Source organism: Nothobranchius furzeri, chromosome 2 (assembly GCF_043380555.1).
Source record: "Nothobranchius furzeri strain GRZ-AD chromosome 2, NfurGRZ-RIMD1, whole genome shotgun sequence".
In the NCBI taxonomy this organism is placed as follows: Eukaryota; Metazoa; Chordata; class Actinopteri; order Cyprinodontiformes; family Nothobranchiidae; genus Nothobranchius; species Nothobranchius furzeri.
The window spans coordinates 16,023,849-16,037,014 of NC_091742.1; the positions used below are offsets into that span (position 1 = coordinate 16,023,849).

At 43.3% G+C, this 13,166-nt stretch overlaps 13 non-coding genes across 13 annotated transcripts; all 13 read left to right on the forward strand.

The window, feature by feature from the left end:
* Positions 1-302: 302 nt before the first annotated feature.
* trnaw-cca (transfer RNA tryptophan (anticodon CCA)) lies at positions 303-374 on the forward strand. Its single transcript has one exon. It is a non-coding gene; the product is annotated as a tRNA-Trp (tRNA).
* A 980-nt stretch (positions 375-1,354) lies between these two features.
* On the forward strand, positions 1,355-1,426 carry trnaw-cca (transfer RNA tryptophan (anticodon CCA)). The gene has a single exon. It is a non-coding gene; the product is annotated as a tRNA-Trp (tRNA).
* A 928-nt stretch (positions 1,427-2,354) lies between these two features.
* Positions 2,355-2,426, forward strand: trnaw-cca (transfer RNA tryptophan (anticodon CCA)). The gene has a single exon. It is a non-coding gene; the product is annotated as a tRNA-Trp (tRNA).
* Positions 2,427-3,397: 971 nt separating this feature from the next.
* On the forward strand, positions 3,398-3,469 carry trnaw-cca (transfer RNA tryptophan (anticodon CCA)). The gene has a single exon. It is a non-coding gene; the product is annotated as a tRNA-Trp (tRNA).
* A 928-nt stretch (positions 3,470-4,397) lies between these two features.
* trnaw-cca (transfer RNA tryptophan (anticodon CCA)) lies at positions 4,398-4,469 on the forward strand. Its single transcript has one exon. It is a non-coding gene; the product is annotated as a tRNA-Trp (tRNA).
* Positions 4,470-5,440: 971 nt separating this feature from the next.
* Positions 5,441-5,512, forward strand: trnaw-cca (transfer RNA tryptophan (anticodon CCA)). The gene has a single exon. It is a non-coding gene; the product is annotated as a tRNA-Trp (tRNA).
* A 929-nt stretch (positions 5,513-6,441) lies between these two features.
* Positions 6,442-6,513, forward strand: trnaw-cca (transfer RNA tryptophan (anticodon CCA)). Its single transcript has one exon. It is a non-coding gene; the product is annotated as a tRNA-Trp (tRNA).
* A 975-nt stretch (positions 6,514-7,488) lies between these two features.
* Positions 7,489-7,560, forward strand: trnaw-cca (transfer RNA tryptophan (anticodon CCA)). The gene has a single exon. It is a non-coding gene; the product is annotated as a tRNA-Trp (tRNA).
* Positions 7,561-8,488: 928 nt separating this feature from the next.
* trnaw-cca (transfer RNA tryptophan (anticodon CCA)) lies at positions 8,489-8,560 on the forward strand. The gene has a single exon. It is a non-coding gene; the product is annotated as a tRNA-Trp (tRNA).
* Positions 8,561-9,536: 976 nt separating this feature from the next.
* On the forward strand, positions 9,537-9,608 carry trnaw-cca (transfer RNA tryptophan (anticodon CCA)). Its single transcript has one exon. It is a non-coding gene; the product is annotated as a tRNA-Trp (tRNA).
* A 928-nt stretch (positions 9,609-10,536) lies between these two features.
* On the forward strand, positions 10,537-10,608 carry trnaw-cca (transfer RNA tryptophan (anticodon CCA)). The gene has a single exon. It is a non-coding gene; the product is annotated as a tRNA-Trp (tRNA).
* Positions 10,609-11,584: 976 nt separating this feature from the next.
* trnaw-cca (transfer RNA tryptophan (anticodon CCA)) lies at positions 11,585-11,656 on the forward strand. The gene has a single exon. It is a non-coding gene; the product is annotated as a tRNA-Trp (tRNA).
* A 928-nt stretch (positions 11,657-12,584) lies between these two features.
* On the forward strand, positions 12,585-12,656 carry trnaw-cca (transfer RNA tryptophan (anticodon CCA)). Its single transcript has one exon. It is a non-coding gene; the product is annotated as a tRNA-Trp (tRNA).
* The last annotated feature ends 510 nt before the right edge of the window (positions 12,657-13,166 follow it).

Sequence of the window (13,166 nt, forward strand, 5' to 3'; positions counted from 1 at the left end):
CCAGTAAGAATTGGACTCTGCTAAGGCTGCCCTTTATCACCAATTTTGTTCATAACATATATAGACAGGATTAGTAGGCACAGCCAAGGTGTTGCGGGGATCTGTTTTTGTGTTGTACGGATCAGGGCTCTACATTTTACAGAGGATGTGGTCCTGATGGTTTTTTCGAACTGTGATCTCTGTTGTTTTATCTGTACATCACTGGTGTTGCATCTTTTAAGAGTTGTTTTCAGGTCAATGAATGTTTGCCATACTTAAGGTTTACCTTCACATTTTTCTTATTTTCCATTTAATAGGCAGGTGACTCTGTGGCGCAACGGTAGCGCGTCTGATTCCAGATCAGAAGGTTGTGTGTTCAAATCACATCATGGTCAATGCCTTCTACTTATGTGTTATGTGACATAACACCCATCAGGGATTTAGATATTTTTTTTCATCCAAACAGTGCAAAGATGGAAAGGGTAACAATAACCTTATGTAAGCCGACTGGTTCAAATCGGTGCTACAGGAAGCCATAGTTTATTGTAGGCCCTCAATTGGACCAGAGTACTGTCGTTGGGCTATCACTACATCACTTGTGTTGCATCATTAAACAGTTTTATTCAACTCAATGAATGCTTGTTATAATTAAGGTTTACCCCTAATAAAAAGGGGGGCCGCACAGTGTGTTCCAACTACAATGAGATCACTCTCCTCAGTCTATCTGGTAATGTCGTTTTCGGGGATCTGGAGAGGAAGGTCAGATGGATTGTCCAACTTCAGATTCAGGAGCAACATAGTGGTTTTTGTCCTGGCCATGGAACGCTGGACCAGCTTTATACCTTTAGGTGGATCCTGGAGGGTGCGTGAGAGTTGGCCCAACCAATCTACATGTGTTTTGTGCATTTGGAGAAGGGTTTTGACTGCATTACTCAGGGGCATTGCAGGGGGCACTCTTTGAACATCGGGTACCAGGCCTTCTAATACAATCTGTTAGGTCACCGAATGACAGGTATCGTAGCATAGTCTGCATTGCCGGCAGTAAGTCTAGCTCATTTCCGGTAAGAATTGGCCTCTGCTAACACAGCCCTTTATCACAACATTTGTTCATAGCATTTCTGGACAGGATTTGTAGGCACAGCCAAGGTGTTTTGCGAGGATCTGTTTTGGTGGCCTAAGGAGCAAGTCTCTCTTTTTTTTTTTTTTTTTTTTTACAGAGGATGTGGTCCTGTTTATTTAATCAGACAGTGATCTCTGTTGTTTTATCTGTACATCACTGGTGTTGCGTCGTTGAACAGTTTTATTCAGGTCATTGAATGTTTGTGTTAGTTAAGGTTTACCATCGGCTCATTTTCATTATCATTTGTTGACACCTGACTCTGTGGCGCAATGGTAGCGCGTCTGACTCCAGATCAGAAGGTTGTGTGTTCAAATCACATCAGGGTCAAAGACTTCTACTTAAACCTTCAAGGTTACAAATCCATCGTCAGGACTGTAAATGTTTGATCATCCAAACTGCAACGATGGAAAGGGCAAAATTAACCCTATATAAGCCAACTGGTTAAAATCAGTGGTACAGAATGCCGACGTTTATTGAAGGCATTCAATTGGACCAGAGTACAGCCATTGTGCTATCAGTTCACCACTTATGTTGCATCATTGAACAGTTTTATTCAACTCAATGAATGTTTGTTATAATTAAGGTTTACCCTTACTAAAAAGGAGACTGCAGAGTGTGTTCCAACAACAGGGAGGTCACACTCCACAGCCTCCCTGGTGAGGTCTTGTTAATGGTCCTGTAGAGGAAGGTCAGACGGATTGTCAGCCCTCAGGTTCAGCTGGATCAGCTTTATACCATTAGGGGAATCCTGGAGATGTACGTGAGAGTTTATCCAACCAATCAACATGTGTTTTGTGGATTTGGAGAAGGGTTTTGACCGCATTACTCAGGGGGCCCTGTGGGTGGCACTCCGTGAGTATGGGGTACCAGGGCTCCTGACACAGGCTCTTAGTTCCCCGAATGACCGGTGTCATAGCTCGGTCCGCATTGCCTGCAATAAGTCAAGCTCATTTCCAGTAAGAACTGGACTCTGCTAAGGCTGCCCTTTATCACCAATTTTGTTCATAACATATATAGACAGGATTAGTAGGCACAGCCAAGGTGTTGCGGGGATCTGTTTTTGTGTTGTACGGATCAGGGCTCTACATTTTACAGAGGATGTGGTCCTGATGGTTTTTTCGAACTGTGATCTCTGTTGTTTTATCTGTACATCACTGGTGTTGCATCTTTTAAGAGTTGTTTTCAGGTCAATGAATGTTTGCCATACTTAAGGTTTACCTTCACATTTTTCTTATTTTCTATTTAATAGGCAGGTGACTCTGTGGCGCAACGGTAGCGTGTCTGATTCCAGATCAGAAGGTTGTGTGTTCAAATCACATCAGGGTCAATGCCTTCTACTTATGTGTTATGTGACATAACACCCATCAGGGATTTAGATTTTTTTTTCATCCAAACAGTGCAAAGATGGAAAGGGTAACAATAACCTTATGTAAGCCGACTGGTTCAAATCGGTGCTACAGGAAGCCATAGTTTATTGTAGGCCCTCAATTGGACCAGAGTACTGTCGTTGGGCTATCACTACATCACTTGTGTTGCATCATTAAACAGTTTTATTCAACTCAATGAATGCTTGTTATAATTAAGGTTTACCCCTAATAAAAAGGGGGGCCGCACAGTGTGTTCCAACTACAAGGAGATCACTCTCCTCAGTCTATCTGGTAATGTCGTTTTCGGGGATCTGGAGAGAAAGGTCAGATGGATTGTCCAACTTCAGATTCAGGAGCAACATAGTGGTTTTCGTCCTGGCCATGGAACGCTGGACCAGCTTTATACCTTTAGGTGGATCCTGGAGGGTGCGTGAGAGTTGGCCCAACCAATCTACATGTGTTTTGTGCATTTGGAGAAGGGTTTTGACTGCATTACTCAGGGGCATTGCAGGGGGCACTCTTTGAACATCGGGTACCTGGCCTTCTGATACAATCTGTTAGGTCACCAAATGACATGTATCGTAGCATAGACTGCATTGCCGGCAGTAAGTCTAGCTCATTTCCGGTAAGAATTGGCCTCTGCTAACACAGCCCTTTATCACAACATTTGTTCATAGCATTTCTGGACAGGATTTGTAGGCACAGCCAAGGTGTTTTGCGAGGATCTGTTTTGGTGGCCTAAGGAGCAAGTCTCTCTTTTTTTTTTTTTACAGAGGATGTGGTCCTGTTTGTTTAATCAGACAGTGATCTCTGTTGTTTTATCTGTACATCACTGGTGTTGCGTCGTTGAACAGTTTTATTCAGGTCATCTAATGTATGTGTTAGTTAAGGTTTACCATCGGCTCATTTTCATTATCATTTGTTGACACCTGACTCTGTGGCTCAATGGTAGCGCGTCTGACTCCAGATCAGAAGGTTGTGTGTTCAAATCACATCAGGGTCAAAGACTTCTACTTAAACCTTCAAGGTTACAAATCCATCGTCAGGACTGTAAATGTTTGATCATCCAAACTGCAACGATGGAAAGGGCAACAATAACCCTATATAAGCCAACTGGTTAAAATCAGTGGTACAAAACGCCGACGTTTATTGAAGGCACTCAATTGGACCAGAGAACTGCCATTGTGCTATCAGATCACCACTTATGTTGCATCATTGAACAGTTTTATTCAACTCAATGAATGTTTGTTATAATTAAGGTTTACCCTTACTAAAAAGGAGACTGCAGAGTGTGTTCCAACAACAGGGAGGTCACACTCCACAGCCTCCCTGGTGAGGTCTTGTTAATGGTCCTGTAGGGGAAGGTCAGACGGATTGTCAACCCTCAGGTTCAGCTGGATCAGCTATATACCATTAGGGGAATCCTGGAGATGTATGTGAGAATTTATCCAACCAATGAACATGTGTTTTGTGGATTTGGAGAAGGGTTTTGACCGCATTACTCAGGGGGCCCTGTGGGTGGCACTCTGTGAGTATCGGGTACCAGGGCTCCTTACACAGGCTCTTAGTTTCCCGAATGACTGGTGTCATAGCTCAGTCCGCATTGCCTGCAATAAGTCAAGCTCATTTCCAGTAAGAATTGGACTCTGCTAAGGCTGCCCTTTATCACCAATTTTGTTCATAACATATATAGACAGGATTAGTAGGCACAGCCAAGGTGTTGCGGGGGATCTGTTTTGTGTTGTACGGATCAGGGCTCTACATTTTACAGAGGATGTGGTCCTGATGGTTTTTTCGAACTGTGATCTCTGTTGTTTTATCTGTACATCACTGGTGTTGCATCTTTTAAGAGTTGTTTTCAGGTCAATGAATGTTTGCCATACTTAAGGTTTACCTTCACATTTTTCTTCTTTTCAAATTTATAGGCAGGTGACTCTGTGGCGCAACGGTAGCGCGTCTGACTCCAGATCAGAAGGTTGTGTGTTCAAATCACATCAGGGTCAATGCCTTCTACTTATGTGTTATGTGACATAACACCCATCAGGATTTTAGATATATTTTTTTCATCCAAACAGTGCAAAGATGGAAAGGGTAACAATAACCTTATGTAAGCCGACTGGTTCAAATCGGTGCTACAGGAAGCCATAGTTTATTGTAGGCCCTCAATTGGACCAGAGTACTGTCGTTGGGCTATCACTACATCACTTGTGTTGCATCATTAAACAGTTTTATTCAACTCAATGAATGCTTGTTATAATTAAGGTTTACCCCTAATAAAAAGGGGGGCCGCACAGTGTGTTCCAACTACAAGGAGATCACTCTCCTCAGTCTATCTGGTAATGTCGTTTTCGGGGATCTGGAGAGGAAGGTCAAATGGATTGTCCAACTTCAGATTCAGGAGCAACATAGTGGTTTTCGTCCTGGCCATGGAACGCTGGACCAGCTTTATACCTTTAGGTGGATCCTGGAGGGTGCGTGAGAGTTGGCCCAACCAATCTACATGTGTTTTGTGCATTTGGAGAAGGGTTTTGACTGCATTACTCAGGGGCATTGCAGGGGGCACTCTTTGAACATCGGGTACCAGGCCTTCTGATACAATCTGTTAGGTCACCGAATGACAGGTATCGTAGCATAGTCTGCATTGCCGGCAGTAAGTCTAGCTCATTTCCAGTAAGAATTGGCCTCTGCTAACACAGCCCTTTATCACAACATTTGTTCATAGCATTTCTGGACAGGATTTGTAGGCACAGCCAAGGTGTTTTGCGAGGATCTGTTTTGGTGGCCTAAGGAGCAAGTCTCTTTTTTTTTTTTTACAGAGGATGTGGTCCTGTTTGTTTAATCAGACAGTGATCTCTGTTGTTTTATCTGTACATCACTGGTGTTGCGTCGTTGAACAGTTTTATTCAGGTCATTGAATGTTTGTGTTAGTTAAGGTTTACCATCGGCTCATTTTCATTATCATTTGTTGACACCTGACTCTGTGGCGCAATGGTAGCGCGTCTGACTCCAGATCAGAAGGTTGTGTGTTCAAATCACATCAGGGTCAAAGACTTCTACTTAAACCTTCAAGGTTACAAATCCATCGTCAGGACTGTAAATGTTTGATCATCATAACTGCAACGATGGAAAGGGCAACAATAACCCTATATAAGCCAACTGGTTAAAATCAGTGGTACAGAATGCCGACGTTTATTGAAGGCACTCAATTGGACCAGAGAACTGCCATTGTGCTATTAGTTCATCACTTATGTTGCATCATTGAACAGTTTTATTCAACTCAATGAATGTTTGTTATAATTAAGGTTTACCCTTACTAAAAAGGAGACTGCAGAGTGTGTTCCAACAACAGGGAGGTCACACTCCACAGCCTCCCTGGTGAGGTCTTGTTAATGGTCCTGTAGAGGAAGGTCAGACGGATTGTCAACCCTCAGGTTCAGCTGGATCAGCTTTATACCATTAGGGGAATCCTGGAGATGTACGTGAGAGTTTATCCAACCAATCAACATGTGTTTTGTGGATTTGGAGAAGGGTTTTGACCGCATTACTCAGGGGGCCCTGTGGGTGGCACTCCGTGAGTATGGGGTACCAGGGCTCCTGACACAGGCTCTTAGTTCCCCGAATGACCGGTGTCATAGCTCGGTCCGCACTGCCTGCAATAAGTCAAGCTCATTTCCAGTAAGAATTGGACTCTGCTAAGGCTGCCCTTTATCACCAATTTTGTTCATAACATATATAGACAGGGTTAGTAGGCACAGCCAAGGTGTTGCGGGGATCTGTTTTTGTGTTGTACGGATCAGGGCTCTACATTTTACAGAGGATGTGGTCCTGATGGTTTTTTCGAACTGTGATCTCTGTTGTTTTATCTGTACATCACTGGTTTTGCATCTTTTAAGAGTTGTTTTCAGGTCAATGAATGTTTGCCATACTTAAGGTTTACCTTCACATTTTTTGTTATTTTCTATTTTATAGGCAGGTGACTCTGTGGCGCAATGGTAGCGCGTCTGACTCCAGATCAGAAGGTTGTGTGTTCTAATCACATCAGGGTCAATGCCTTCTACTTATGTGTTATGTGACATAACACCCATTAGGGATTTAGATATTTTTTTTCATCCAAACAGTGCAAAGATGGAAAGGGTAACAATAACCTTATGTAAGCCGACTGGTTCAAATCGGTGCTACAGGAAGCCATAGTTTATTGTAGGCCCTCAATTGGACCAGAGTACTGTCATTGGGCTATCACTACATCACTTGTGTTGCATCATTAAACAGTTTTATTCAACTCAATGAATGCTTGTTATAATTAAGGTTTACCCCTAATAAAAACGGGGGCCGCACAGTGTGTTCCAACTACAAGGAGATCACTCTCCTCAGTCTATCTGGTAATGTCGTTTTCGGGGATCTGGAGAGGAAGGTCAGATGGATTGTCCAACTTCAGATTCAGGAGCAACATAGTGGTTTTCGTCCTGGCCATGGAACGCTGGACCAGCTTTATACCTTTAGGTGGATCCTGGAGGGTGCGTGAGAGTTGGCCCAACCAATCTACATGTGTTTTGTGCATTTGGAGAAGGGTTTTGACTGCATTACTCAGGGGCATTGCAGGGGGCACTCTTTGAACATCGGGTACCAGGCCTTCTGATACAATCTGTTAGGTCACCGAATGACAGGTATCGTAGCATAGTCTGCATTGCCGTCAGTAAGTCTAGCTCATTTCCGGTAAGAATTGGCCTCTGCTAACGCAGCCCTTTATCACAACATTTGTTCATAGCATTTCTGGACAGGATTTGTAGGCACAGCCAAGGTGTTTTGCGAGGATCTGTTTTAGTGGCCTAAGGAGCAAGTCTCTCTTTTTTTTTTTTTTTTACAGAGGATGTGGTCCTGTTTATTTAATCAGACAGTGATCTCTGTTGTTTTATCTGTACATCACTGGTGTTGCGTCGTTGAACAGTTTTATTCAGGTCATTGAATGTTTGTGTTAGTTAAGGTTTACCATCGGCTCATTTTCATTATCATTTGTTGACACCTGACTCTGTGGCGCAATGGTAGCGCGTCTGACTCCAGATCAGAAGGTTGTGTGTTCAAATCACATCAGGGTCAAAGACTTCTACTTAAACCTTCAAGGTTACAAATCCATCGTCAGGACTATAAATGTTTGATCATCATAACTGCAACGATGGAAAGGGCAACAATAACCCTATATAAGCCAACTGGTTAAAATCAGTGGTACAGAATGCCGACGTTTATTGAAGGCACTCAATTGGACCAGAGAACTGCCATTGTGCTATCAGTTCACCACTTATGTTGCATCATTGAACAGTTTTATTCAACTCAATGAATGTTTGTTATAATTACGGTTTACCCTTACTAAAAAGGAGACTGCAGAGTGTGTTCCAACAACAGGGAGGTCACACTCCACAGCCTCCCTGGTGAGGTCTTGTTAATGGTCCTGTAGAGGAAGGTCAGACGGATTGTCAACCCTCAGGTTCAGCTGGATCAGCTTTATACCATTAGGGGAATCCTGGAGATGTACGTGAGAGTTTATCCAACCAATCAACATGTGTTTTGTGGATTTGGAGAAGGGTTTTGACCGCATTACTCAGGGGGCCCTGTGGGTGGCACTCCGTGAGTATGGGGTACCAGGGCTCCTGACACAGGCTCTTAGTTCCCCGAATGACCGGTGTCATAGCTCGGTCCGCATTGCCTGCAATAAGTCAAGCTCATTTCCAGTAAGAATTGGACTCTGCTAAGGCTGCCCTTTATCACCAATTTTGTTCATAACATATATAGACAGGATTAGTAGGCACAGCCAAGGTGTTGCGGGGATCTGTTTTTGTGTTGTACGGATCAGGGCTCTACATTTTACAGAGGATGTGGTCCTGATGGTTTTTTCGAACTGTGATCTCTGTTGTTTTATCTGTACATCACTGGTGTTGCATCTTTTAAGAGTTGTTTTCAGGTCAATGAATGTTTGCCATACTTAAGGTTTACCTTCACATTTTTCTTATTTTCCATTTAATAGGCAGGTGACTCTGTGGCGCAACGGTAGCGCGTCTGATTCCAGATCAGAAGGTTGTGTGTTCAAATCACATCATGGTCAATGCCTTCTACTTATGTGTTATGTGACATAACACCCATCAGGGATTTAGATATTTTTTTTCATCCAAACAGTGCAAAGATGGAAAGGGTAACAATAACCTTATGTAAGCCGACTGGTTCAAATCGGTGCTACAGGAAGCCATAGTTTATTGTAGGCCCTCAATTGGACCAGAGTACTGTCGTTGGGCTATCACTACATCACTTGTGTTGCATCATTAAACAGTTTTATTCAACTCAATGAATGCTTGTTATAATTAAGGTTTACCCCTAATAAAAAGGGGGGCCGCACAGTGTGTTCCAACTACAAGGAGATCACTCTCCTCAGTCTATCTGGTAATGTCGTTTTCGGGGATCTGGAGAGGAAGGTCAGATGGATTGTCCAACTTCAGATTCAGGAGCAACATAGTGGTTTTTGTCCTGGCCATGGAACGCTGGACCAGCTTTATACCTTTAGGTGGATCCTGGAGGGTGCGTGAGAGTTGGCCCAACCAATCTACATGTGTTTTGTGCATTTGGAGAAGGGTTTTGACTGCATTACTCAGGGGCATTGCAGGGGGCACTCTTTGAACATCGGGTACCAGGCCTTCTGATACAATCTGTTAGGTCACCGAATGACAGGTATCGTAGCATAGTCTGCATTGCCGTCAGTAAGTCTAGCTCATTTCCGGTAAGAATTGACCTCTGCTAACACAGCCCTTTATCACAACATTTGTTCATAGCATTTCTGGACAGGATTTGTAGGCACAGCCAAGGTGTTTTGCGAGGATCTGTTTTGGTGGCCTAAGGAGCAAGTCTCTCTTTTTTTTTTTTTTTTTACAGAGGATGTGGTCCTGTTTGTTTAATCAGACAGTGATCTCTGTTGTTTTATCTGTACATCACTGGTGTTGCGTCGTTGAACAGTTTTATTCAGGTCATTGAATGTTTGTGTTAGTTAAGGTTTACCATCGGCTCATTTTCATTATCATTTGTTGACACCTGACTCTGTGGTGCAATGGTAGCGCGTCTGACTCCAGATCAGAAGGGTGTGTGTTCAAATCACATCAGGGTCAAAGACTTCTACTTAAAACTTCAAGGTTACAAATCCATCGTCAGGACTGTAAATGTTTGATCATCCAAACTGCAATGATGGAAAGGGCAACAATAACCCTATATAAGCCAACTGGTTAAAATCAGTGGTACAGAACGCCGACGTTTATTGAAGGCACTCAATTGGACCAGAGAACTGCCATTGTGCTATCAGTTCACCACTTATGTTGCATCATTGAACAGTTTTATTCAACTCAATGAATGTTTGTTATAATTAAGGTTTACCCTTACTAAAAAGGAGACTGCAGAGTGTGTTCCAACAACAGGGAGGTCACACTCCACAGCCTCCCTGGTGAGGTCTTGTTAATGGTCCTGTAGAGGAAGGTCAGACGGATTGTCAACCCTCAGGTTCAGCTGGATCAGCTTTATACCATTAGGGGAATCCTGGAGATGTACGTGAGAGTTTATCCAACCAATCAACATGTGTTTTGTGGATTTGGAGAAGGGTTTTGACCGCATTACTCAGGGGGCCCTGTGGGTGGCACTCCGTGAGTATGGGGTACCAGGGCTCCTGACACAGGCTCAAAGTTCCCCGAATGACCGGTGTCATAGCTCGGTCCGCATTGCCTGCAATAAGTCAAGCTCATTTCCAGTAAGAATTGGACTCTGCTAAGGCTGCCCTTTATCACCAATTTTGTTCATAACATATATAGACAGGATTAGTAGGCACAGCCAAGGTGTTGCGGGGATCTGTTTTTGTGTTGTACGGATCAGGGCTCTACATTTTACAGAGGATGTGGTCCTGATGGTTTTTTCGAACTGTGATCTCTGTTGTTTTATCTGTACATCACTGGTGTTGCATCTTTTAAGAGTTGTTTTCAGGTCAATGAATGTTTGCCATACTTAAGGTTTACCTTCACATTTTTCTTATTTTCCATTTAATAGGCAGGTGACTCTGTGGCGCAACGGTAGCGCGTCTGATTCCAGATCAGAAGGTTGTGTGTTCAAATCACATCATGGTCAATGCCTTCTACTTATGTGTTATGTGACATAACACCCATCAGGGATTTAGATATTTTTTTTCATCCAAACAGTGCAAAGATGGAAAGGGTAACAATAACCTTATGTAAGCCGACTGGTTCAAATCGGTGCTACAGGAAGCCATAGTTTATTGTAGGCCCTCAATTGGACCAGAGTACTGTCGTTGGGCTATCACTACATCACTTGTGTTGCATCATTAAACAGTTTTATTCAACTCAATGAATGCTTGTTATAATTAAGGTTTACCCCTAATAAAAAGGGGGGCCGCACAGTGTGTTCCAACTACAAGGAGATCACTCTCCTCAGTCTATCTGGTAATGTCGTTTTCGGGGATCTGGAGAGGAAGGTCAGATGGATTGTCCAACTTCAGATTCAGGAGCAACATAGTGGTTTTTGTCCTGGCCATGGAACGCTGGACCAGCTTTATACCTTTAGGTGGATCCTGGAGGGTGCGTGAGAGTTGGCCCAACCAATCTACATGTGTTTTGTGCATTTGGAGAAGGGTTTTGACTGCATTACTCAGGGGCATTGCAGGGGGCACTCTTTGAACATCGGGTACCAGGCCTTCTGATACAATCTGTTAGGTCACCGAATGACAGGTATCGTAGCATAGTCTGCATTGCCGGCAGTAAGTCTAGCTCATTTCCGGTAAGAATTGACCTCTGCTAACACAGCCCTTTATCACAACATTTGTTCATAGCATTTCTGGACAGGATTTGTAGGCACAGCCAAGGTGTTTTGCGAGGATCTGTTTTGGTGGCCTAAGGAGCAAGTCTCTCTTTTTTTTTTTTTTTTTACAGAGGATGTGGTCCTGTTTGTTTAATCAGACAGTGATCTCTGTTGTTTTATCTGTACATCACTGGTGTTGCGTCGTTGAACAGTTTTATTCAGGTCATTGAATGTTTGTGTTAGTTAAGGTTTACCATCGGCTCATTTTCATTATCATTTGTTGACACCTGACTCTGTGGTGCAATGGTAGCACGTCTGACTCCAGATCAGAAGGGTGTGTGTTCAAATCACATCAGGGTCAAAGACTTCTACTTAAAACTTCAAGGTTACAAATCCATCGTCAGGACTGTAAATGTTTGATCATCCAAACTGCAACGATGGAAAGGGCAACAATAACCCTATATAAGCCAACTGGTTAAAATCAGTGGTACAGAACGCCGACGTTTATTGAAGGCACTCAATTGGACCAGAGAACTGCCATTGTGCTATCAGTTCACCACTTATGTTGCATCATTGAACAGTTTTATTCAACTCAATGAATGTTTGTTATAATTAAGCTTTACCCTTACTAAAAAGGAGACTGCAGAGTGTGTTCCAACAACAGGGAGGTCACACTCCACAGCCTCCCTGGTGAGGTCTTGTTAATGGTCCTGTAGAGGAAGGTCAGACGGATTGTCAACCCTCAGGTTCAGCTGGATCAGCTTTATACCATTAGGGGAATCCTGGAGATGTACGTGAGAGTTTATCCAACCAATCAACATGTGTTTTGTGGATTTGGAGAAGGGTTTTGACCGCATTACTCAGGGGGCCCTGTGGGTGGCACTCCGTGAGTATGGGGTACCAGGGCTCCTGACACAGGCTCAAAGTTCCCCGAATGACCGGTGTCATAGCTCGGTCCGCATTGCCTGCAATAAGTCAAGCTCATTTCCAGTAAGAATTGGACTCTGCTAAGGCTGCCCTTTATCACCAATTTTGTTCATAACATATATAGACAGGATTAGTAGGCACAGCCAAGGTGTTGCGGGGATCTGTTTTTGTGTTGTACGGATCAGGGCTCTACATTTTACAGAGGATGTGGTCCTGATGGTTTTTTCGAACTGTGATCTCTGTTGTTTTATCTGTACATCACTGGTGTTGCATCTTTTAAGAGTTGTTTTCAGGTCAATGAATGTTTGCCATACTTAAGGTTTACCTTCACATTTTTCTTATTTTCCATTTAATAGGCAGGTGACTCTGTGGCGCAACGGTAGCGCGTCTGATTCCAGATCAGAAGGTTGTGTGTTCAAATCACATCATGGTCAATGCCTTCTACTTATGTGTTATGTGACATAACACCCATCAGGGATTTAGATATTTTTTTTCATCCAAACAGTGCAAAGATGGAAAGGGTAACAATAACCTTATGTAAGCCGACTGGTTCAAATCGGTGCTACAGGAAGCCATAGTTTATTGTAGGCCCTCAATTGGACCAGAGTACTGTCGTTGGGCTATCACTACATCACTTGTGTTGCATCATTAAACAGTTTTATTCAACTCAATGAATGCTTGTTATAATTAAGGTTTACCCCTAATAAAAAGGGGGGCCGCACAGTGTGTTCCAACTACAAGGAGATCACTCTCCTCAGTCTATCTGGTAATGTCGTTTTCGGGGATCTGGAGAGGAAGGTCAGATGGATTGTCCAACTTCAGATTCAGGAGCAACATAGTGGTTTTTGTCCTGGCCATGGAACGCTGGACCAGCTTTATACCTTTAGGTGGATCCTGGAGGGTGCGTGAGAGTTGGCCCAACCAATCTACATGTGTTTTGTGCA